Source organism: Heterodontus francisci, unplaced genomic scaffold, assembly GCF_036365525.1.
Source record: "Heterodontus francisci isolate sHetFra1 unplaced genomic scaffold, sHetFra1.hap1 HAP1_SCAFFOLD_650, whole genome shotgun sequence".
Classification (NCBI taxonomy): Eukaryota; Metazoa; Chordata; class Chondrichthyes; order Heterodontiformes; family Heterodontidae; genus Heterodontus; species Heterodontus francisci.
The window spans coordinates 464,290-490,304 of NW_027140717.1; positions in this window are offsets into that span (position 1 = coordinate 464,290).

Here is a 26,015-nt window from a genome sequence, read left to right on the forward strand (position 1 = left end):
GACGGGTATCCAAAGGAGCGGCAGTGCCTGCTTCCAGCACCAATATTGGTCCGGGACCGATGACGGGAGCTGGTAGGTAATCAATTTGTTTCGTTCAATAAATTTAAATACTTAAATGGAGCTTCCGTCGCTGAGCAGAGGGGAGCAACACCGAGGCCTCACCACCACCAGCAATATCTGGGCATGCCTTCCCGGTGTCGAGGCCCATGACAGGCCTCTGCCAGAGGCAGTTTCTGATTCCCTCACCACCCGCCGCTTCCACCCCCCACGCCCCTGAAGTCAGGGAGTGTAGTAAAATTCATTCCCACATCTCTAACTGACATACTAGAGTGTGAACAGCCCCCATCTTATCAAAATGGACAGCCCAGCCATCAAAGTTATTGTACAGCTTATCATGAACTGAAGAGTAAACTCACATGACTGAAACTAACACTTCTTGAGTTTATCCTTTAAAGGTAATCATTTTGGAGAAGAAAAAATATAATTTCCAGTTCAGAACATCAATCAGCAAAATCAGTCTGAGATCTTCAGACACATAATCAACATCGAAAGCCATCTTGAATTCCAGCACAAGTCTGAGAGAGAGACAGAGACACAGAGAGAGAGATTAGTTCCAACTAACATGGTTGAACCCTGCTGAGACAAGTTGGCAACCAACTGCAACAGAGAAAGTATGAGGGTACCTTTTAAACAACTCCTCCACCTGTGAAAACTGAAGCAGGAAATATCAGCATTCTTTTCAAACTGAGGTGGATTGCCAGAAGACATCAGCAACCCAGTAAATGCAAGACAACCAGCAAATAGGCCTGCAAATTTAAATCTCACCTTCTGAAAGTATCCCACACGTATTTCCTGAAACAGCAAATGTTTGCACCTTGAAATCTTAATGCCTCTTATCCTTTACCTTCTATTTTGGGTGATGATTATTGTTCAATAAATATTTAATCTTTTTTAAACCTGTGAGAAAACCAGCCATTGCCTGTTTATTTGGAAAACAAAACACAGGGGCTGAAACATGAGTAACACAAACTTGTCCCGAACCAGAAGAATAAAAAATCGAATCTGAGTCAGAGAAAATTACCTGAGCCAGAATTCAGAAGGAAAGAGATGAAATTCAGTTGCAAATAAAAAGAGAGGAGATGCGAGTTCAGTTGAAAAAAAACAGTAATTGCAATCGCAGACAGAAACAGAGGAGAGTTTCAGTTGAAAAGAGGAAATACAATTGCAGAAAGAAAGAGAGGAAGTAGAAAAACAGGTTGATTTAGAAAGGTTGCAAACACAAGGTGAGGATGCCACCAGCATTTCAAACTGTATTCCGAACTCAGGACAAAACTTTGACATTATGAGATACTCAAGGGTAGTGTCAAAATTTAATGAGGAGGAGGTTGAGTCATTTTTAATCACCTTTGAGTAAATAGCTAATAGACTAAAATGACCTAAGGAACGGAGGACCATCCTCCTGCAAAGCAAATTTTTAGGCAGAGCTCGCGAGGAGTTGGCCGGAATTTTATGTTGGGCAGGGGTCCCCGTCCACTGGCTGAAATGTTAGTGACAGCAGAAATACAGAAAATTCCTGGAGGCTATTAGGATTTTGTTTTAAAATGAACGTTGTCCACATACCCTACCAGTGAGCCAGGCAACCCCATTGTCCTGCTTTGAGACACAGGGGCCACTCAATCCTTCATGCTGGGTAAAGAATGACCTTCCCACTCGAGAGCTTGCTAAAAGTGATGGTTCTTGGTAAAAGAGATTGAAGGAAGATACATGCCTTTACCCCTGTATTGGGTCCAATTGTAGTGTGACCTCGTTTCTGGATTGGTTACCGTAGGGATTGTCCCTAGTCTACCTGAGGCCAGAGTAGACCTGCTACTCGGCAATGATTTGTTTGGAGGTCAGGTGATAGCAAAGGCAATGGTCTTCAAGCAATCAAATGAGACCAAGGAGACAGAACAAATACAGGAGGAAGCCCCTATAATATTTCCTGCCTGCGTGATAACCAGGTCCATGGTCAAGCAAGCTCCCCGAAAGAGAGTGCAGCCAGTAAATCAGTCAGATGCCCAGAGATCTGGCTTGCTGAAACATTTTTTGGAGATTTTGGGGGATGTATACAGTAGACTCTGCTTAATTGAAAACAACAGTCAGAACCAGATTTAAAAAGGATGGTACAGATAGTCTGTTCTGAGGCAGAAACAGAAAAGCTGCCCAAGTGTAGCTATTTTGAAATTGGAATACTAATGAGGAAGTGGAGACCCCCACAGTGACCTGCGGAGGAGGTGTGGACCATAGCTCACCAAATTACAATTCCCCCAAAATATCGCAGAGATTCTGCAAATTGCCCATGAAATCCCTGCAACTGGGCAGGTGGGTATCAGAAAGACCCAGGCCGGAATTAGCCACCACTTTAACTGGCCACAAATCCACAAAGATGTGGCTAATTTTATTCAGTCCTATCAGGTTGTTGGGAAACCACAACCGAAAATCGAAGCTGCTTCACTGATCCCTATTTCTGCTTTCGTGGAACCTTTCAGTAGAGTTCTAATCAATTGTATGGATCCCTATCCAGAACCAAGGCAGGTTATCAATGCCGATAACTGTCATGGATATGGCCACCCGATTCCCAGAAGCCACACCCTTGATGATTGACATTCCTGCCAAACCTGTAGTCAAGGGGTTAAGCCAGTTTTTCACCCAATACAGACACCCCAGAGAAAAACAGTCCGATCAGGAAACCAATTTCATGTCCCGAATGTTCCAGAATTTCATACAAAGCCTTGGTATTGACCAGTTGAAATCTTCAGATTATCACCCCAATCACAGGAGACTCTGGTACGGTACCATCAGACCTGAGAAACTATGCTCTGAGCATATTTTACTGAATACACCTACGACTGAGATAAAGGAGTATTTTCTTGCTCCATGCTACCAGGGATTCTGCCAATGAATCCACAGGTTTTACTCCCATCAAATTGATTTTTTGGGAATGAGATGAGAGACCCCTAAAATTGATCGATGAGAAATTCCCAGATCAAAGGAGGAAACTTCGAAACTAAATTATGTGGCCACCTGCAAGGAAAGACATTTCCAGGCCTGTCCAGAGCAAAGGAACACCGAAAATCCTCACAGGAAAAAAAATGAAATGGCAGGCAGATAAGAAAGCCGCAGTCTGTGAGTTTAAACCAGGGGACCAAGTTTTGGTGCTGTTACCCTTGCAGGGAGAACCTTTAAAAGCCAGGTTTAGTGGCCCATATCATGTAGGAGAAAGGTGATTGATGTAAACTACTGAATTAATACACCGAACAGGAGGAAAAAAACAAAGACTGTGACGTACTAACGTGTTAAAAAGATATTACAGTCGGGAAGCAGACATATCGGTAAGTGTGAGCCAGGTAGTAAAAGCAGTAAAGGAACAGAGCAATAGTGATGGTGAACTGGACGACGAAGAGAACACTGAAAATTCTCAGATTAAACCCCATACGGCCAAATTGTAAAACGCTGAAATTCTAGGGAGATTAGACACAATGCGGACTATCTCATTGAACAACAAAGACAGGATCTAACCACACTACTGAAGGAGTTCAAGAGAGTGTGTAGGGACAAATCAATTTGCACAGCCTTACCAATACACAATGTAGCTGTAAGAGAGGCACCACCAATAAAACAGAATCCCTATAGACTGAACCCCAATAATCTAGCACAGGTCTGGAAGGAAGACCAGTACATGCTGGTAAATGATTTAATTGAACACAGCCAGAGCAGCGGGAGCTCTCCTATAGTATTATATCCCAAACCTGATGGTTCAGCCAGACTCTGCATTGATTATTGCAAGGTCAATGCATTTACCAGGACTGATTCATATCCAATCCCCCGTATCGAAGACTGCATAGACCAGGTAGGAAATTCCACCTACATCAGTAAAATAGATTTATTAAAATGATACTGGCAAGTTCCAATGACCCAGCAGGCAAAGGAAATCTCTGCCTTTGCCACCTCCAATGGCATATTTCAGTGCAAAGTAATGTCCTTCCGTCTGAAAAATGCAACATTCCAAAGATTAATAAATCAGGTGGCAGCTGGTTTAAACAACTGTGTTTACCTCGATGCCTTGTTAGTTTTCAGCAACAATTGGGAAGACCATTTAAAACATTTAAGGGAACTCTTTAAGACTTGGCAAAAAGCAAATTCACCAAAGCCAAAGTCACATTGTAAGCCGAAATCAACTGTTGCCAACAGCAACAAAAGTGCAAGCCCTGGTAGAATTCCCTATTCCAAAAGCAAAGAGGGAATCATGCATTTCCTGGGAATGTGTGGGTTCTACCATAAATTTGTTTCCAACTTCAGCACCTAGTTGCTCCGTTATCAGACCTGCTAATGAAAAGTGTAAGGGTGCTGCGGTCAGAGCAGTGCCAGCTAGCATTGAAAAAGTTACAGGAAATCTTAACAAACAACCCAATATTGGCAGCCCTAAATTTTATCAAATCTTTTAAGAAGGTGATTAACGCCAGTGATGTTGGAGTCGGTGGAGCTTTACTCCAAGATAATGATTCAGGTTTTGAAAGACCAATTAACTATTTCTCCAAAAACTAAACAAACATGAAAAGCAATATTCCACCATCGAAAAAGAAGCATTAGGTCTCCTCTTAGATCTTCAACATTAAAAAGTCTATGTGAATAATGGACAAAAAGAGATTTAAATTTACACAGACCACAACCCACTCACATTCTTGAAAAAATCAAAGTTAAAAATGCCAGGCTTTTTCGATGGATTTTCCTCTTCCAACCATTCAACCTAAAAATTATACACATAGTGGAAAAAAAAACAATGTTCTGGATGATGCAGTGACCAGGATGTGAAAAACACTGTATCAACAAAAGCTTGTATCAGACTGAAGGCTGAAAGTCTGAGGAGTGTATGAAATGAATGTGTGTATTGGTCTGAACCTATATCTTCTTTCTGAACCAAGAAACAAACAATAATGCAAATGAAATCCAAGGTATTTCATGTTTTCCCTGTTTGGGATGGTGTTACACTCACAGGAAGTGCAGCGATGAAATTACAAAAATAAATGGATAAGTTATAAAAATTAGAACAATTTAAAAAGGACTGGTACCTTTTCTTTCAACAAAATGGAGGACAAAGTCACATGACAATACCATCTCCTGGATGAAAATACACATCCATGTCCACTGGAACGAAAACCAATTAACCCCGTCTGCATTGAAATGAGACAGTTTATCACACATGGATGTGAGTTATACACAAAACAAACTAAAACAAAGGTAGTTTCAGACTCCATGAGCTGGATTTTAAGAGCCAACCACCGCTCCCAGCGGTGGCTAAAAGAAATGCCGGCCCTCATGTGCGGGCGGCGCACTGCCGAGCTGCCACAATCTCCTGCATGGTGGGTCATTTAAATATGCCGGTCGGCCCGCCTGTGTCGGGGGTGTGGGCTCACCGATGCCGGCAATGGTGTCACCTGCCTGTGTGCAGGCGTTATTGCCATTTTTAAAGGGCAACCAGTACTGTGGGTTAATTTAAGTTTCGAAACAGATACGCCCACCCCCTCACAATGTACTGAATAAAATTCTACTACCCCTTTCCCACACCCCAATGACAATAAAATTAAGTATCTGCTCCCCACCCAAACACTGACCTTACAAAAGGACCTTCCCACGCAACCCCACCCCACACCGACTGACTGGACAAAGTTCACTGCTTACACCTTCCCACCATTCCCTTCACTGATGACAATATTTTGACACTGTTTCTCCCATCGCCCCACCACACTAAAAATCTTATGTTCCCACCTTCACCACCAGTGTCCCGCCAGCTTTCCCCAGGCGGCAAAGTGATGACATGGATGTGCCGGCTGCTGGTCTGAAGATCACGGTGGGCCTGTAAGATGGCAGGTAAGTGTATTTTCGTGTATTCATTTTATTCATTAACATATTTAAACACAGGTCCCGTCGCCCAGCTGCGGGGGTGCTGCCAGGAAGACTCACTGCCGCTAAGAGGATCAGACCCAGCCTTCCCGGAGTAGGGCTGCATGGCGAGCCACTGCTGGAACAATCTTCTGGCTCCTTCTCCATGGAGCCCAACTTCGGGGGCCCTGTAAAATCCAGCTCTATGTCTCCAACTGCCCTTACCACAATAGAGTGTGAACAGCTCTCAGCTTATCAAAATGGACAGCCATCAAAGCTATTGCACAGCCCATCACAAACTGAAACTTAATGCCACATGGGTGAAGCTAACATTTAATGAGTTTACTCTTTGAAAGTAATCCTTTTGGAGAACAAAGAGGTCTTCCCAGTTCAGAACATCAATTATAAATATCAGTCTGGGACCTCCAGCCACACAGTAAACTTCAAAAGCCATATTGAATTCCAGCACAAGGCTGAGATAGAGAGAGAGAGATCAGTTCCAGCTAACATGGGTAAACCCTGCTGAGACAAGTTGGCAACCAACTGCAGCACAGAAATTAGGAGACTGCTTTGTAAACAACTTCTCCACTTGTGAAAACTGAACTAAGAAATATCAGCACTGTTTTCAAACTCAACTGGACTGCCAGAAGACTTTAGCAACCCAGTACATACAAGACACCCAATAAAAAAGCCTACAACTTTAAACTTTACCTTCCGAGGGAATCTCAGAGGTTTTTCCTGAAACAGAGAACTTTTCCTTTATCTTCTATCTATCTGTTCTTGAGTGTGCATGTGAGAGTGAATGTGCACGTGGGTGGTGTTTCAAACATTTCAGGTCATGATTATTCTTCAATACATATTTAATCTTCTATTTCAAACCTACAAAAAACCTGTCACTGTCGTGTGGCAAACAAAACAAAGGGGCTGAAACACTAGAAACACTATCTGTGCTCAGTTTGGATTTGAACAGTGGAAATCAGCCACAACATTTGCCACTTGCCCATAACATAGATGAGACTGGGGAATTAACAATGGAAAACAAGGAAATGGTAGAGACATTGAATAAGCATTTTGTACCTTGAGTATTGCTGAAAATAGTGACAAGTTGTCAAAGGTTTTCGTCTTGCACTCATCAGGACAATCTGCAAGAATACCAATGTAAGGGAAAATAACAACTTTATACTGCATGAGAAGAGAGTGTTGCTTGGTTGGTTAGTGAACATTGCGCCTGTTTCAGCTAAACAAAATCAGTGACAGCCATTCGCTGGTTCATTCCTCAGGGCAATGTCTTCACAATCAGAGTCAAGCTGCCTGGTCGAAATTTTAAACAAAGCTTGGCAGTTAACTGTCAGTCAGTGTAAACTGGTGCATTCCACATGGCAACACCTCTACCAATCAGAGTTCATTTACCAACCAATAAGCACTCTCTTCTCATACAGTATAACTTGTTGTTTTCCCTTACATTGGTATTCTTGCAGATTGTCTTGATGACTGCAAGGAAAAAAGCTTCAGCAACATGTCTCTATTTTCAGTAATTGAGGGGGTTAAGCAGAATTAAGAAATGTGAATTAGAAAGGCAGTCCAGCAGAATAAGTCAGGATGGGAGAAAGACAGACAAGCTGTTATAGGGTGAGGGAGTAAATGTTGATCGTCAGGATCTGTACAGACTTTACAATAAAGCAAATTAAACTATAGAATGTTTGGACTAATGTGAAACAAAGAATAATAGACCCAGGCTAGAGACATCTGGAGTGGGTACTGATAAAGACTAATAATGGTGTATTTATAAGTAGAAACAAGCTGAGAATTAGAAATACATCTCAGCTGAATTTAATGATCAGGTTTAGAATAGGGTAGAACAAACAAGACGCTAGGATAAAGGAGTGAAGGATGGAGCCCGGGGGCGTGGTGGTGGGGTGGAGGGGGTGGGTGGTGGGTGTCGCGAGGCCATGGAATTAACCGTTTCGGTGGAATGTTGGTATTAGGTGGAAACAAAGATTTAAAAGACAAACAGTTGACAACGGTTTGGAGCATCTGGGATGTGTATTGATAAGGCTGAGAAAGTGTGCTCATCGCAATGTGTAATCACCATTGTTTTAATTAAAGTCTGTGATCAACCATATCAATTATCCGCTTGTTGAACACACTGTCTGATAAGAACCGTGTATATGTCTGTGCTCCTGAATGTAAAGTTAGAGTATTACCCGGAACACCCTGCGTACACTTGAATAAATCGATTGAACCTGTGCCTGAGTCTCCTCGTGTGCTGATTGTCCCACAGCAGTAATACTCAAGTTCTGTACCACCAAACAACTATTTTGTATCTGTCTAAACAATAGAAAATACAAAATGCATCTTTAGAGCATTGGAAAATCAAGAGGCAAAAGTGTGAGAGGAACTTAAAATAATCATGGTCACTAGAGAAAGGCTGAAAAGACCCGATGGCCTGTATCCTAGAGTCATAAAGTAATGGCTGCCGAGATAGTGGATGCATTGGTTATAATATTCCAAAATTCCCTAGATTCTGGAAAGCTGCCAGCAGATTAAAAATCTTCAATTGTAATGCCTCTATTTAAGAAAATAGGGAGACAGAAAGCAGGAAGCTATGGGCCAATTAGCCCATCATCTGTAATTGGAAAATCCATTGGGATCCTATATTAAGGAAGTAGGAGCAGGATATTTAGAAAATCATGCTTTATGAAACATGCTTTATGAAAGAGAAATCATGTTTGACATATTTATACAATTCTTTGAGTATTTTACTGTTCCCAGTGTCAAAGTGGTCAGTAAGCAGAGGACACAGATAACAGGTGATTGGCAAAGGAACAAAAGGCAACATGAGGAACCATTTTTTACACAGCAATGCAATGTGATAAAGAAAGAAAAGACATGCATTTATATGCTGCCTTTCACGACCACCAGACATTCAAAGTGCCTACCAGGTACTGAAGTACTTTTGAAGTGTAGTTACTGTTGTAATGTAAGAAACACAGCAGCCAATTTCCACACAGCAAACACCCACAAACAACATATCTGGAGTATCATGTGCAGTTTTGGTCTTCTTATCTGAGGAAGGATGTTCTTTCTATGGAGGGAGTTCAGCGAAGGTTCACCAGACTGATTCCTGGGATGGTAGGATTGATGTATGAAGAGGGATTTGGTCAATTAGGCTTGTATTCGCTAGAGTTTGGAAGAATTAGAGGGTATCTCGTTGAAACCTACAATATTCCATAGGACTGGACAGACTAGATGCAGGAAGGATGTTCCCGATGGCAGGGTAGTCCAGGACAAGGCGTTGCAGGCTAAGGGTAAGGGGTAAGCCATTTAGGACTGAGATGAGGAGGGGTTTCTTCACCCAGAGAGTGGTGAACCTATGGATTTCTCTACCACAGAAAGCACTTGAGGCCAAATCATTAAATATATTCAGGAAAGAGTTAGATATAGTCCTTAGGGTTAAAGGGATATGTGGAGAAAGCAGGAACAGGGTACTGAGTTTGGATGATCAGCCATAATTGTATTGAATGGCGGTACAGGATCAAAGGCCTACTCTTGCTCCTATTTACCTTTGTTTCTTAAGAAGCAGGGTGTATAAAGGGGAACCAGTAGATGTAGTGTATTTGGACTTCCAAAAGGCATTTGAAAGGTTACTACGCCGGATAAGAGCTCATGGTGTTAGGTGTAATATATTAGCATGGATAGAGAACTGGCTAACTAACAAGAAGCAGAGAGTTGGGATATATGGGGATTTTCAGGTTTGCAAACAGTAACTAGGGAGTGTCACAGGGATGTGTTTGGGCCTCAACTGTTTGTGATCTATATTGATGACTTTGATGAAAGGACCGAGTGTATTGGAGCCAAATTTGCGGACGCTACAAAGAAACAGTGGAAAGCAAGTTGTGAGGAGGGCACAAAGGGCTGGATCTAATGTAGCCGTCGAGGGTGGGTGAGCGAGCGTAGGGGGAACAGAGAATCACAACACAACTGTCAGTTCAGAAATCTGGCATCATGACGTTGGTGCCGGATTTTGTCAGTGGCGGGAAAGCACAATGGTAACATTGCTGCTGCAATGTGATGGGAACCTATGTGAAATTGCTGAAATACCGATTACCATGTATTTAAATATAATTAAAAGCAACTTAATGATCTGTGAGCGATTCTATGAATGGCGGGCAGCACTAACGTGCTTCCAAATTCACAGCCTGTAAAACCTGGTGGCCCTGAGGTGAGAGGGCACATTGGCACAACGGGTAGGCAGCCTGGAGCATTGCTCCATAAGGGAAGGGGGGGTGGAGGCCATGTGGGGTGGCATTCCTACAGGCTTTGCAAGCGGGTCTGGGGTCCCGGGGGCTCTGCAAAGGTCTCCAGGGTCCCGAATGTCCTTCAAGGGTGTCGAGGGCCCCGGATGTTCTGCGAGGGGTGGCACAGTGGCGCAGTGGTTAGCACCGCAGCCTCACAGCTCCAGGGACCCGGGTTCGATTCCAGGTACTGCCTGTGTGGAGTTTGCAAGTTCTCCCTGTGTCTGCGTGGGTTTTCTCCGAGTGCACCGGTTTCCTCCCACAAGCCAAAGGACTTGCAGGTTGATAGGTAAATTGGCCATTATAAATTGTCACTAGTGTAGGTAGGTGGTCGGGAAATATAGGGACAGGTGGGGATGTTTGGTAGGAATATGGGATTAGTGTAGGATTAGTATAAATGGGTGGTTGATGTTCGGCACAGACTCGGTGGGCCGAAGGGCCTGTTTCAGTGCTGTATCTCTAAGCTAAGCTAAGGGTGCTGGGGTCCCAATGGCTCTGCAAAGGGGTCCGGGGTTCCGAGGACTCTGTAAGGGGGTCCAGTGTCCCATGTGTTCTGTACGGTGGTCAGCGGTCCGGAGGGCTTTTCAAGGGGCTCTAGATTTCTGGGGCTCTGCAAGGGGGCAAAGCGTGGGTTTGGGGCGTGTGGGTGTGGGGTCAGTATAGGGTTGTCAAGCTGCTGTATAATGGGTCCGTTAGCTCACACTGCTGGAACAGAGGCTGGGCTTTCATCAAGGTTGGGCTCTGAGATCCACCAGTGACTGTGTGACAGAATTGGCACTTCCTCAGGTGCCAAGGCAGGTGGCCATATGGATTGAGCAATGCATGAAGGAGGCAAGAGACAACCTCATAACCACTCATTTACAGCCATCCTATTGTCCATTCACGGAGAGTGAAATAAAGGCTCACCTTAATACCTGAACTCAATCATGTCCCTTCCATTTGTGGTCCATCTCTTGTCAGCGACTGCAATGTGCGCTCGTGACCATGGGAGACCATATGTTAATGAGGGCTCTCATCACATTGGCATGTTAATGAGGGCTGTGTTCACATTGGCCATAGACCTAATGGGAAAGGGGGAGGCCAGTATCACACAATTAAAGGAGAATGGCACATGGATTTCAGACAATGAAGCCTAATGATTTGAACAAAGGATCTTTTAATTATTTATCACAAGTGTATATGCTACACCGTGAGACCCAAAGTGTGGCTATGTGCTCTTCTTAATCCATTTACGAGAGTTCCTACACAGTGTTATCCCTGTGGCAGCAGCTGGGCTGTTGGCAGGCTGCTGATCAGGATGAACCTTGGCCTGTGATGACGTTGGTGGGTGTCCTCTGTCTGCCTGAGGCCGGAAGGCCCTGGCTGCCTGGGGGTGTCCTGGATCGGTGCAGGTCTCTCCTCAGGATGTTGTGGCTGCTGGAGTTGTGCTCAGTGGCAGAGGGGCTGAGGAGCCGTTGGCATCACTCGGAGTGCCCTGAGGGGAGCCCCTAGATTTGGATGGTAGCCTCTCCTCCTCCATTTGAATGCTCTTTTGAGCCCCACTGCTCACCAGAGAAGAACCAGGAGTTGCAGAACCCTCCAGGCTCCTTTTCATTCACTCGCCTTGCCACTGCTGCACTGAGCTAAAGGCCAAGGTGATGGCGTGCAGGTCTGTGTTTCTGTGGGATTTGTCTCTCCATGAGCGTTGCCAGTCTCTCAATGGAGGAAGCAGTGCACTCATTGCCCTGAGAGATGGCAGCTGTCATGGCATTGATGGACTCCTCCGTCGTGCACTCATGGCTGGGCATGACCTCTGGCTTCTCCACCAGATGTTGTCCTACCTCTCTCTAGCCCTCTAACACCAGAGGGTTGTCAACATGTTGGGGCTTAGCATGGGCCTGGCCACCCACAGTCCTCCTGCTGTCAGAGGCCTCGGCTGTCTCAGCCTCAGCTAGCTGCTCTGGTGTGTGCTGTCACCAGCTTGTGACCCTTATTCTACAGCTGAGTGGGTACTCACCGAGGCGAAAGTATCTGTGCTGGTGAAAGGTGCAGGAGAGTCATGTGATGGCGTATCCTCTGAGTGGTCCTCCTGTGTCTGCAGCCCTTGTGAATGGCTACTTACATGGGAGAACACAAACATATGTGTGTCAGGCTGTGCTGATCTCCTGATGCCAACCAAGGGTAATGTGGAGGCTGAATTTTATGTGCCCACTTCCGGTTTTGATGGCGAGCAAACAAAATGGTGACCCTCCCGTGCGGGCGGCATTTCACGGATCCATTGCGAACTTAAACTCAGTGGTTATTTAAATAGCCAATCACGTGGAGGGGGCGGGCTGTCCGTCCCTGACAATGGCGTCAGTTGCCCGTGTGCAGCCGCTGACGCCGTTTTTAAAGGGCTGTCAGCCCTACTCGCGTATTTAAACATTTAAAGATAGATTTAATTAACTGAAATAGATACATTTATTTCACCTCTCCCCCACCCCAATAACAATTTGCCCCTCCCCCGAAATACTTTCCTTTACCATCTGACCTTCGGCCCCCCAAAACTGCACAAACTATAAACTACAACCCTTCCCACCACCCATAATATTAATTTGACCCCATTCTCCCCCCCCCATCGACACTAATAAACTTACCTCCCCTCCCCACCCACCAGTGTGGTGCCTCGTTTCCCCAAACAGGGATCTGAAAGTGGAGAGTGACAGCCGTTGAGCCGAACATCGTGCCGGGTCATCAGGAGGTGACGTAGTTTATTTAAATTAATGATTTGAATTGATCTGGATATTAAAATTGTGGTCCCGTCACCCAGCGGCAGGGAGGCCGCCATGGTACCTCACTACCACCAGGAGGCTCGGGCGGGCCCTCCTGGTGTCGAAGTCCATGGTGGGCCTCATCTGGAGCCATCTTCAGGCAACACCCCCCACTCTGCCACCATGGAACCCGACGCCAGGGAGAGAACAGAATCCAGCCCTGGGTCTCCAATATTAATGTCCATGACGACAGGAGGCATTCTTTACTCTTCCTGCACAGGGTCTCCAATCCCCTCATCCAATATTGCACGGCCGCCCTGGGTGCCCACCAGCTCCAAGGTCTCTTCTTCAGCGGAGGTCAGTGGACACAGATCTGGGAGTCCTCCGCCAGTCTGGACCATCTCCCTGCTATTATGGGTCCTCTTGTCCTGTAAGAGGAAGGATGGAGATGGTAGAGAATGGTAGAGAATGGCACAGAGATCAACAGAACAGGGGCTCATTTCAGCCCTTCATCCCTACTGGGGAATCTGATTTCTCTCATGCTGACACTCGCTGTAAGGGGAGTGAAGGTTGGGTGAACTATGAAGGAAGGTGGACTGTGACCAAGAGACCTCCATGCAACGTAGCCACTCAGCTGCTACTTTCCCTATGTTGATCAACCTCCCGTGTAGTCAAGTGCCATCCTCAAACGGACAGCTGGTATGGAGCAATCACCTTGGCAGAGTGCAGGAGGTCATTGACCCTCTTCCTGCACTGGACCCAGTTGCGCTGGGTAACTCCACGGCTGCTGACTTCCTCTGTGATCTCCACCCAGGCTTGCTTGGTCAGGTGAGAGGATCTCTTCTTACCCTAGCAGGGAGGGGAATCTCCCACCTTTCCCTGACAGGCTTGAGGAGAATCTGCAAGGTGGCATCACTGAATCATGGGGCCACCCTGTGTCCTGCCTCAGCCATTGTCCTCTGTCCTCCTCAGGGGGGTGGGACATGGGTACAGGACCCAGTCATAAAGAGTTGTTGGCTGCACCAAGCTGACATTGAATCCAGGACAAGAGTGAACGCAGGGCTGACAGGCCTTTAAATATGGCACTCGCACCTGCTCCGGAGTCATCTGAGGCAGTAATTAACGACTCGCCTCCCGCTCCCACCACATGACTGAGGGGGTCACGTACCTCCAAGATGTAAAATGGGAACCCGCCGCATAATCGCAGAGCGGCGGCCGACCACGTGATGAACACAAATGGTGCCCTTTTCCAAGCCCTCCGCCGGCTCATTAAGTTCAGGCTATTAACTGTGAAAGATGTTTAATTAATAGTAATAGGAAACTTTAAATAGATTAGATGACAATATATTTTACTGTAGATATAAAATTAGCTTGGTGATAGGAGGCAGAGGGTGGTAGTGGAGGGTTGCTTTTCAGATTGAAGGCCGCTGACCAGCGGTGTGCCGCAGGGATCGGTGCTGGGCCCTCTGTTGTCATTAATATTAATGACTTGGATGTGAATGTAAGGGGCATGATTAGTAAGTTTGCAGATGACACCAAAATTGATGACATAGTGGACAGTGAAGAAGGTTGTCTAAGGTTACAACAGGATATAGGTCAACTGAGGCAGTGGGCAAGAGATTGGCAAATGGAATTTAATGCAGACAAGTGGGAGGTGATGCATTTTGGAAAGTTAAACTAGAGCAGGACATATACAGTGAATGGCAGGACCCTAATAAGTGTTCTTGAACAGAGAGACCTTGGTGTGCAAATACATAGCTCCCTGAAAGTGGCAACACAGGTAGACAGGGTGGTGAAGAAGACATATGGCATGCTTACCTTCATTGGCCAAGGCATTGAGTATAAGGTGGGAAGGAGATAGGGAATAAGCTAAATAAAGAAGATTTAAATATTTCCCATCCTTGATGTCTCTCTAGTCCAATCCAACCTTCAGCGTTGGCTAAATCATTTCAGACTAAATCATGTAGTTTGAGAAACTGACCTAAAGAAAGAGAAAGACAATAAAACAAAACTGCTGAAATCCAGGATTGCCCCGTGAACTTTTAGATCTTCAGTTTAACACTTTGCCTCTGAGCTCTTTCAGCTTCACAGCAAGCTTATCATTGTCTTGGAAGAATATATAACACTGGTGGAATAGCTCCACCTCCTCAGTCCTCAGCTGAGATTTTACAGACCCTTTGAGGACAGGGTCTTAGGCGGGAAGACTGGCAAAGTGATGTGGGAAGGTGACGGGTGGCGTGCCATACACCTTCTCACCACCATGGCATTTTGTCAGTGATGGGAAAGGTGGCAGATGGCCCGTCTACCCGGAGCTCAATCGAATCATTTAAATGGCCAATTGAGGACCTCGTCCCACCTCCGCTAGCATTTTACCAGTGGCAGGGGGTCATGGGAGAGGGGATCTCCGCCGTGTGGGGAGACTGCCAGGAAAACCCTGGGAGCCCCCCAGCAGGATCCAGGATCCTCCTTTTTGGGCATTCTTTGACACATGAAGAAGCTCCCTGGCAGCAATGGCTGCCACTGCATTGCACCAACTGTCCTCAATGACCCTCCACCATCGACTGGCCCCATCAACCCTGACTGTGAGGCTGCACATCTACTGATGTGCCCTCGTCATCTAGGTACAGCCCCAGCAGTGGCAACCACGAGCTGTAGCAATGCTGAGGCTGCGAGCTGCCAGGCCTCTGATTGGTTTGGCAGCTCTTGAAGGCAGGCCATGTGCAGCCACTTAATCAGCTGCTGCCAGCAAAATGTGGCCCTCGAATCCGCTGCCCAACAAAGCAGAGTTACCCCTCCCCGCCCGTCCCCCCACCCACGTCTAGACCTGGCCGCGGGATCTCTGCCACTTCAGAACAATCCCAGCCACCATCACAAGGGAATTTCTCCCAACCAGATCACTGAATGAATAAAAAAAAAAGAAAACACTCTCATAGGAAGTGAGAGAGAGACATGGTGCGAGGAGTAGGGAGTGAGAGAGAGAGACACTCACAGAGAGTTAGAAAGGGAGATAGGGTGAGAGGAACAGGGAGTGAGAGATAGAGACACTCACAGGGAGAGAGAGAGAGAAACATGGTGAGAGGAGTAGGGAGTGAGAGATCGAGACAATCAGTAAGTGAGAGAGAGAGATAGGGTGAGAGGAATAGGGAGTAAGAGATCCAGACACTCACAGAGAGTGAGAGAGTGAGACATGGTGAGAGAAATAGGGAGTGAGAATAGAGATACACTCACAGGGAGTGAGAGAGGGACATTGCATCAGTATTCACCGAGGAGAGGGACATGACGGATGTTGAGGTTAGGGACAGATGTTTGATTAGTCGAGGTCAAGTCGGCATAAGGAGGGAGGAAGTGTTGGGTATTCTAAAAGGCATTAAGGTTGACAAGTACCCAGGTCCGGATGGGATCTATCCCAGGTTACTGTGGGAAGCGAGAGAGGAAATAGTTGGGGCCTTAACAGATATCTTTGCAACATCCGTAAACACGGGTGAGGTCCCGGAGGACTGGACAATTGCTAATGTTGTCCCCTTGCTTAAGAGGGGTAGCAGGGAAAATCCAGGTAATTATAGACCGGTGAGTCTGACGTCAGTGTTAGGGAAGCTGCTGGAGAAGATATTGAGGGATAGGATCTATTCCCATTTGGAAGAAAATGGGCTTATCAGTGATAGGCAACATGGTTTTGTGCAGGGAAGGTCATGTCTTACCAACTTAATAGAATTCTTTGAGGAAGTGACAAAGTTAATTGATGAGGGAAGGGCTGTAGATGTCATATACATGGACTTCAGTAAGGCGTTTGATAAGGTTCCCCATGGGAGGCTGATGGAGAAAGTGAAGGCGCATGGGGTCCAAGGTGTACTAGCTAGATGGATAAAGAACTGGCTGGGCAACAGGAGACAGAGAGTAGCAGTGGAAGGGAGTTTCTCAAAATGGAGACGTGTGACCAGTGGTGTTCCACAGGGATCCGTGCTGGGACCACTGTTGTTTGTGATATACATAAATGATTTGGAGGAAAGTATAGGTGGTCTAATTAGCAAGTTTGCAGACGACACTAAGATTGGTGGAGTCGCAGATACTGAAGGGGACTGTCAGAGAATACAGCAGAATATGGATAGACTGGAGAGTTGGGCAGAGAAATGGCAGATGGAGTTCAATCAGGGCAAATGCGAGGTGATGCATTTTGGAAGATCCAATTCAAGAGTGAACTAAACAGTAAATGGAAAAGTCCTGGGGAAAATTGATGTGCAGAGAGATTTGGGTGTTCAGGTCCATTGTTCCCTGAAGGTAGCAACGCAGGTAAATAGAGTGGTCACGAAGGCATACGGCATGCTTTCCTTCATCGGACGGGGTATTGAGTACAAGAGTTGGCAGGTCCTGTTACAGTTGTTTAGGACTTTGGTTCGGCCACATTTGGAATACTGCGTGCAGTTCTGGTCGCCACATTAACAAAATGGGGATGCTTTGGAGAGGGTGCAGAGGAGGTTCACCAGGATGTTGCCTGATATGGAGGGCGCTAGCTATGAAGAGAGGTTGAGTAGATTAGGATTAATTTCATTAGAAAGACGGAGGTTGAGGGGGGACCTGATTGAGGTGTACAAAATCATGAGAGGGATAGACAGGGTGGATAGCAAGAAGCTTTTTCCCAGAGTGGGGGATTCAATTACAAGGGGACACGAGTTCAAAGTGAAAGGGGAAAAGTTTAGGGGGGATATGCGTGGAAAGTTCTTTACGCAGAGGGTGGTGGGTGCATGGAACGCATTACCAGCAGAGGTGGTAGACGCGGGCACGATAGCATCTTTTAAGATGTATCTAGACAGATACATGAATGGGCAGGAAGTAAAGAGATACAGACCCTTAGAAAATAGGCGACAGGTTTAAATAGAGGATTTGGATCGGCGTAGGCTTGGAGGGCCGAAGGGCCTGTTCCTGTGCTGTAATTTTCTTTGTTCTTTGTTGTTTGTTTGACATGGTGAGAGGAACAGGGAGTGAGAGATAGAGACACACACAGGGAGTGAGAGAGAGAGATAGGGTGAGAGGAAAAGGGAATGAGAGATAGAGACAGTCACAACGAGTGAACAACTGAGACATGGTGAGAGGAACAGTGAGTGAGAGATAAAGAGAGACACAAGGAGTGAGAGAGAGACATGGTGAGAGGAACATGGAGTGAGAGATCCTGACACTCACAGGGAGTGAGAGAGGGAAATGGTGAGAGGAACAGGGAGTCAGAGATTTTGAGACTCACAGGGAGTGAGGCAGGGACATGGTGAGAGGAACAGGGAGTGAGAGATCCTGACACTCACAAGGAGTGAGAGAGGGACATGGTCAGACGAACAGGGAGTGACAGATCCTGACACTCACAGGGAGTGAGAGAGGGACATGGTGTGAGGAACAGGGAGTGAGAGATAGAGAGACACGCAAGGAGTGAGAGAGAGACATGGTGAGAGGAACAGAGAGTGAGAGATCCTGACACTCAAAGGGAGTGAGAGAGGGACATGGTGAGAGGAAAAGGGAGTGAGAGATCCTGACACTCACAGGGAGTGAGAGAGGGACATGGTGAGAGGAACAGGGAGTGAGAGATCCTGACACTCACAAGGGAGTGAGAGAGGGACATGTGAGAGGCACAGGGACTGAGAGAGTCACACGTGGAGAGAGCGAAAGGGAGATGGAGCTGACTGGGTTCAATATGAGGTGTGAGCTGTGTGTAGAATTGACCTGTGTCATTGGGTTCGGTTTTGTGCCCAGTCCATGTGTGGGCCCTGTGACTGGGATCAGATAACTTCAAACTGCGGTAATATTTCCTGCAAGGGCTTAGAGTTAAAGAGTTCAAAACAGTACAGCGGATTTTTTTTGTAACCATTTCATGGAATGTGGGCATTGCTGGAAAGATCAGCATTTATTGCCCATCCCTAATTGCACTTGAGAAAGTGGTGGTGAACTGTCTTCTTCAACTGCTGCAGTCTATGTGCGGTAGGTACAACCACAGTGCTGTGAGGAAGGGAGTTCCAGGATTTTGACCCAGCGAAAGTGAAGGGAAGGCGATATAGTTCCAATTCAGGAAGGTGTGTGGCTTGGAGGGGAACTTGCAGGTGGTGGTGTTCCCACACAACTGCTGCCCATGTTCTTCTAGGTGGTAGAGGTCGCAGGTTTAGAAGGTGCTGTCGAAGGAGGCGTGATGATTTGGTGCAGTGCATCTTGTAGATGGTACACACTGCTGTCACTGTGCATTGGTGGTGGAGGGAGTGAATGGTTAATGTGGTGACTGGTGCGCTGATCAAGTGAGCTGCTTTGTCCTGGATGGCTCAAGCTTCATTGAACTGTACTTATCCAGGGAATTGGAGAATATTCGATCACACTCCTAACTTATGCCTTGTAGATGGTGGACATGCTTTGGGTAGTCAGGACATGGGTTACTTGCTGCAGAATTCCCAGACTCTGAGCTACTCTTGTAGCCATGGTTTTTACATGGCTACTCCAGTTCAGTTTCTGATCCATGATAATCCTCAGGATGTTGATAGTGGGGGATTCAACAATGGTAATGCTGTTGAATATCAAGGGGAGATGGTCAGATTCTCTCTTGTTCGAGATGGTCATTGCCTGGTACTGTGTGGCATGAATGTTGCTTGCCACTTATCAACTTATCTCCTGGTCAAATGAGTTCTGTCAGGGATAGTCCTGGATTAACATGTCAATGGATAGGCATCCCAAAGAACAGATTGAGAGACATCCCAAAGTGTTGCAGACTCAAGTTCTGGAGTAAACAGCTGGCTTAGCATGTGTCTGTGTGGGTGGGGTCCCAATCCCAATACCAAACGCTCCTCACCCCCCTCTCCCTCTCTAAGGGAACGGACATCTCTCTCAGTCTGGTATGTCTGTGCTGCGTTGTGTGCTCTCAATGCCTCTCTGACTCATTCTTTAACAATTTAGATCCTGGGTTTTCTAACCAGGATTTGTTTGTAACAGATGTTGCTGAGAAAGTGTCTATGCAACTGAAAGAAGGAAGATGGGATCTTCTGTGTTTTTTCTTGTGAATTTCATGCTTTGTTTTAACCAACATTTTTGGTCTCTCTCTCCTCGCAAGGACATTTCTTTCATGTTGAAAGCTGAAGTGGCAAGATGCGGCGAGAGAGAGAGAAAGTTTTTACATAAGGAATTTCATTGGACAAGAGCTTCCTCTGCAGTGGACAAACTGAGGCCTTCATTCAGAGACTGAACCCAATGGACCCACATGTGTTTGTTTCTGTCTATTACGCTGGGCTTTAATTTCTTGTCAGTATTCCTGTTTTTGGTGCTTCAGTTTAACTTGTTTGTGTTGATTTGTAACCCTTGAGTCTTAAAGGGGTTTAAAGCCTGAGGTTAAAGTAGTCCTGCCCTTACAATATGACACAAACATGTTAACTTCCAGTGTGTTACAGAGGCAGCACACAATCACCCGAGGAAATTAAAGTCATCAATGTGAATCTTTGTAAAGATGGGTTTATAATTGCACTTTCATGCTTTTGTTTCCAGCCTGTGCAATGAATTTGATGTTAATTAATATGCGAGGTGGACACTTTTTGTGATATCTATCTGTGGCCATTTTAAAATATATTTGCAGTGGCTATTTTATGTGATGTGCAACAGCATTGATAAGTGATTTTAAAAGCAATGAGAGTTTGAGCCAGTGACTTCCAGACACCCACCACCATCTGGGTGAAACAAATTCTTCTCAACTCCCCTCTAATCCTTCCACCAATGACTTTAAATCTATGCCCCCTGGTTATTGACTCGCTGTTACTGGAAATATGTTCTTTGCATTCACTCTATCCAGGCCCCTTATAATTTTATACACCTCAATTAAATCTTCCCTCAACCTCCTCTGTTCCAAAGAAAACAACCCGAGCCGATCTAATCTTTCCTCAATAGCTAAAATTCTCCATTCCAGAATATGTTCTCGTAAATGTCTTCTTTGAGTGATATGCAGTGAGGCCATTTTAAATGGTAGGCAACAGCGATTTTAATGGGGTGAGTTTTATCATTGCATAAGGATCCCAATGACAGGTCTGAAAGCCGAGGACAACCCCACCTTGGCTGTTTGGGGGTCTCCGGACACATTTTACAGGGTCAGGCAACTAATTCGTTGCAGCTGGGACTGTTGTCGCTTTTAAAAGACAGCGACCTGCCCTTCAGGAGCAGTTGGCCAATCAGAGAGCTGACACTTCAGCAGCCTCAGCATCGTGACCAGAAGTGGTGGCCACTGATAGGACTGCACCTGGAAAGAGAGGACACAGTGGAAAGACAGTGCACTCCCAACCAGATAAGTGGGGGATGGAGGTGGGGAGCCAGTCAGGCAGGCCCCGGCAAGGAGAGGATGGTGGGAGTTGGTGAGGGCAAGCAGTGCTATTGCCATGAGGGTGGCCATTGTCACTGAGGACCCCTCCATGGGCCAAAGGGTGCCCCAATAGGTGCCCCACCACCAAGCCCACTGGGAGGCCACCAGGGTTAATCAGACAGTTTCCCATGTGCTGGAAGGCTCAACCGCCACAGGTAAAATACCAGTGGTGGCAGGAAGAGGCCCATAATTGGCCATTTAAGAAGCTCAGTTGGTCTCTGGTTGGGAGGGCCGTCCTCCATCTTCCCCACAGCTGGTGAAATGACATGGTGGCAGGAAGATCAGGGCACTCCACCACCCACCTTCTCTTGCCATTTTATGCCATCCCCTGGCCCACCACCTCACAGCCTGTCTCCCAAAGGCTGGTAAAATTCAGCCTATTTAATAAGCATGCCAGCCATTTTAAGTGAAATGCATGGTGGTATTTAAATGCAATGCCCCATTTGTAATTTAATTTTATTTAATATGTGCAGCGTCCATTTGATACATGGACACTTGCTACAGAGTCTGACTCCTCACTGGGAGAGACACACACTCTACACAGGGACACTTGGTACAGAGTCTGTCTCCCCACTGGGAAAGACACACACTGTACACAAGAGGCACTTGTTATAGAGTCTGACTCCACATTGGGAGAGACACACACTGTACACAGGGACACTTGTTGCAGAGTCTGACTCCAAACCAGGAAAGAATGATAGCACTGACCCTGAGGGGGAGAGCTAGTGGAAAATAAAATGAGGCTGGATTGAATTTTAGTGGCTGAAATAAATTCTTCATTTCTTCTCATCATTTCATGAATTTTACAATTCGAGTAAAGGGATATTTCACAAAATTCTTCAATTGTTTTCTGAACTGTGTCTGGGTCACAGCATAAATACAAGTGTTTGTGCAGCAACTCAGGAGCTGGAGCATGTATCCCATTTCTCGGACAAAATTATGTAGATATACAGACTTATACCCCAACAAATACACTTGGTACCATATAAAATATATCATAAAGATTGCCCATAACAGGATGAAATTCCCCGAGACAACTAACAGTAAAATGATGGATAAATAAAAGCAAAATACTGCGGATGCTGGAAATCTGAAACAAAAACAAGAAATGCTGGATTCACTCAGCAGGTCTGGCAGCATCTGTGGAAAGAGAAGCAGAGTTAACGTTTCGGGTCAGTGACCCTTCTTCGGAACTAAGATGTGTCTGATGGTGAAAGCATTGAGCTGCAGAATCACAATAAATGGGACACCTGGGGTTAGAACGTGATGAAGGAACTCGATTGTTGCCCAAACCAGTGAACTCCGAACAACCATTGATAAAAAACAAAATGAGGGGCTGTTTTGGAGCCAATAGGAACGTGTTAGCATAAAATGCCAGAAAATGTTCTTTAAACAGCTCAACGCAGTCACTGTTCCTGGAACCACAGCTGCCATTTTCTTGGTGCAATATTTATTTTTCAGCTTCTGGCAACAAATGGCCACAAATCGATCAAAGGTGAAAGTGACAGTGAACCAGACAGAACAGTCTGTGGTTGCATAAAGCAGGACAGCGTGGATATTACAGACAGGGATGTACCCAAGGAAAATAAACTGTTCCAGATAAACAATAGGAATCTGTCTCAATAGCAGGTCAAGGATAATGACCAGTAGAACAGCTGATGCCATGGCCACCAGGTAGTGAGTGACACATTCGGAAAGACCACACTTACCCCGAGACAGGATCACAATCATCAGCAAGATAACTGTGAGGAAAGGAAATAGAAAGAGAAATAATACATCAGGTTGGAGAAAGGTTACCGGTGGACAGTGTACATACTGAGATTTGCAAATTTGTTACTGTATTCAGTGATAGATTGAAATGATTACACCTGTTAAAGTTACAATCAGCTGGAGACAGGGATCAGCATTCAATGAATTAAATGAAAAATAAGAATTCATATTTAGAATGAAATAACACTTGAGAAAGAGCAGTTTATAAGTGATCAGGTAAAGGTCATTGCTGAGCTGACATCTTCTTTCATGGTCCAGTAAAAACAGCCGAGTGTGAGAGCAAATAATACTATTGGCGACAAAAACTAAGCTTCAGTTAGGAATAATAGAAATGAGCTCAGTGACACGGGTAAATGTGTGTGCGTAGGGGGAGAGGGGGTGGAGACATTCCAGTTCCTTCTCCTGATCATTACTCAGTAACTCTGGGTTAGTGTGGAGGAGAATCAGTACAAGTTCCTTTCCCTGGTCATTATTCAGTGACTCTGGGTTAGTGTGGAGGAGAATCAGTCCAAGTTCCTTTCCCTGATCATCAGTCAGCGACTTTGGGTTAGTGTGGGGGGAAATAGTCCAAGTTTCTACTCCTGATCATTACTCAGTAACTCTGGGTTAGTGTGGGGGAATCAGTCAAAGTTCCTTTCCCTGATCATTACTCAGTGACTCTGGGGTAGAGTGGAGGAGAAACAGTCCAAGCTCCTTTCTTGATCATTACTCAGTAACTTTGGGTTAGTGTGGGGGGAATCAGTCCAAGTTCCTTTCCCTGATCATTACTCAATGACTCTGGGTTAGTGTGGGGGGAATCAGTCCAAGTTCCTTTCCCTGATCATTACTCAGTAATTCTGGGTTAGTGTGGGTTTAATCAGTCCAAGTTATTTTCCCTGATCATTACTCAGAATATCTGGGTTAGTGTGGGGGGAATTAGTCCAGGTTCCTTTCCCTGATCATTACTCAGTATCTCTGGGATAGTGTGGGGAGAATCAGTCCAAGTTCCTTTCCCTGATCATGACGCTGTGACTCTGGGTTAGTGTGGGGGGAATCAGTCCAAGTTCCTTTCCCTGATCATCACTCAGTAACTCTGGGTTAGTGTGGGAGGAATTCGTCCAGGTTCCTTTCCCTGATCATTACTCAGTATCTCTGGGATAGTGTGGGGAGAAACAGTCCAAGTTCCTTTCCCTGATAATTACTCAGTAACTCTGGGTCAGTGTGGGGGGAATCAATCCACGTTCCTTTCCCTGATCATTACTCAGAGACTCTGGGGTAGTGTGAGGGGAATTACTCCAAGTCCCTTCTCCTGATCATTACTCAGTGACTCTGGGTTAGTGTGGGGGGGAATCAGTCCAAGTTCCTTTCCCTGCTCATTACTCAGTGACACTGGGTTAGTGTGTGGGGAACCAGTCCAATTTCCTTTCCCTGATCATTACTCAGTAACTCTGGGTTAGTGTGGGGGGAATCCGTACAAGTTCCTTCTCAGATAATTACACAGTAACTCTGTGTTAGTGTGGGGGGAATTAGTCCAAGTTCCTTTCCCTGATCATTACTCAGTGACTCTGGGTTAGTGTGGTGGAGAATCAGTCCAAGTTCCTTTCCCTAATCATTACTCAGTGAATCTGGGTTAGTGTCGGGGTAATCAGACCAAATTCCTTTCCCTGATCATTACTCAGTAAATCTGGGTTAGTGTGGGGGAAATAGTCCAAGTTCCATTCCCTGATCATTACTCAGTAACTCTCGGTGAGTGTGGGGGAATTAGTCAAAGTTCCTTTCCTTGATCATTTCTCAGGGACTCGGGGTTAGTGTGGATGGAATTAGTCCAAGTTCATTCTCATGATCATTACTAAATGACTCTCGGTTAGTGTGGGTGCAATCAGTCCAAGTTCCTTTCCCTGATCATTATTCAGTGACTCTGGGTTACTGTGGGGGGAATCAGTTCAGGTTCCTTTCCCTGATCATTACTCAGTAACTCTGGGTTAGTGTGGGGGGAATTAGTCCTGGTTTCCTCTCCCAATCATTACTCAGAGGCTCTGGGTCAGTGTGGGGGTAAGGGGGGCGGGGGGGGGGGGGTGGGGTATCAGTCCACGTTCCTTTCCCTGGTCTTTACTCAGTGAATCTGGGTTAGTGTGTGGGGACACAGTCCATGTTCCTTTCCCTGATCATTACTCAGTAACTCTGGGTTAGTGTGGGGGGAATCAGTCCACGTTCCTTTCCCTAATCATTACTCAGAGACTCTGGGTTAGTGTGAGGGGAATTACTCCAAGTCCCTTCTCCTGATCATTACTCAGTGACTCTGGGTTAGTGTGAGGGGGAATCAGTCCAAGTTCCTTTCCCTGATCATTACTCAGTGACTCTGAGTTAGTGTGTGGGGAACCAGTCCAATTTCCTTTCCCTGATCATTGCTCAGTAAGTCTGGGTTAGTGTGGGGGAGAATTAGTCCAAGTTTCTTCTCCTGATCATTAGTAAGTGACTCTGGGTTAGTGTCGGCAGTATCAGTCCACTTTCCTTTCCCTAAACATTACTCAGTGACTCTGGGTTAGTGTGGGGGGTATCAGTCCAAGTTCCGTTACCTGATCATTACTCAGTGACTCTGGGTTAGTGTGGTGGAGAAACAGTCCAAGTTCCTTTCCCTGATCATCAGTGAATCTGGGTTAGTGTGTAGGGAATCAGTCCATGTTCCTTTCGCTGATCATTACTCAGTAACTCTAGTTTAGAGTGGGGGGAATCAGTCCAAGTTCCTTTCCCTGATCATTAGACAGTAACTCTGGGTTAGTGTGGGGGGTTATCAGTCCATGTTCCTTTCGCTGATCATTACTCAGTAACTCAAGCTTAGAGTGGGGGGAATCAGTCCAAGTTCCTTTCCCTGATCATTAGACAGTAACTCTGGGTTAGTGTGGGGGGTTATCAGTCCAAGTCCCTTTCCCTGATCATTACTCAGAAACTCTGGGTTAGTGTGGG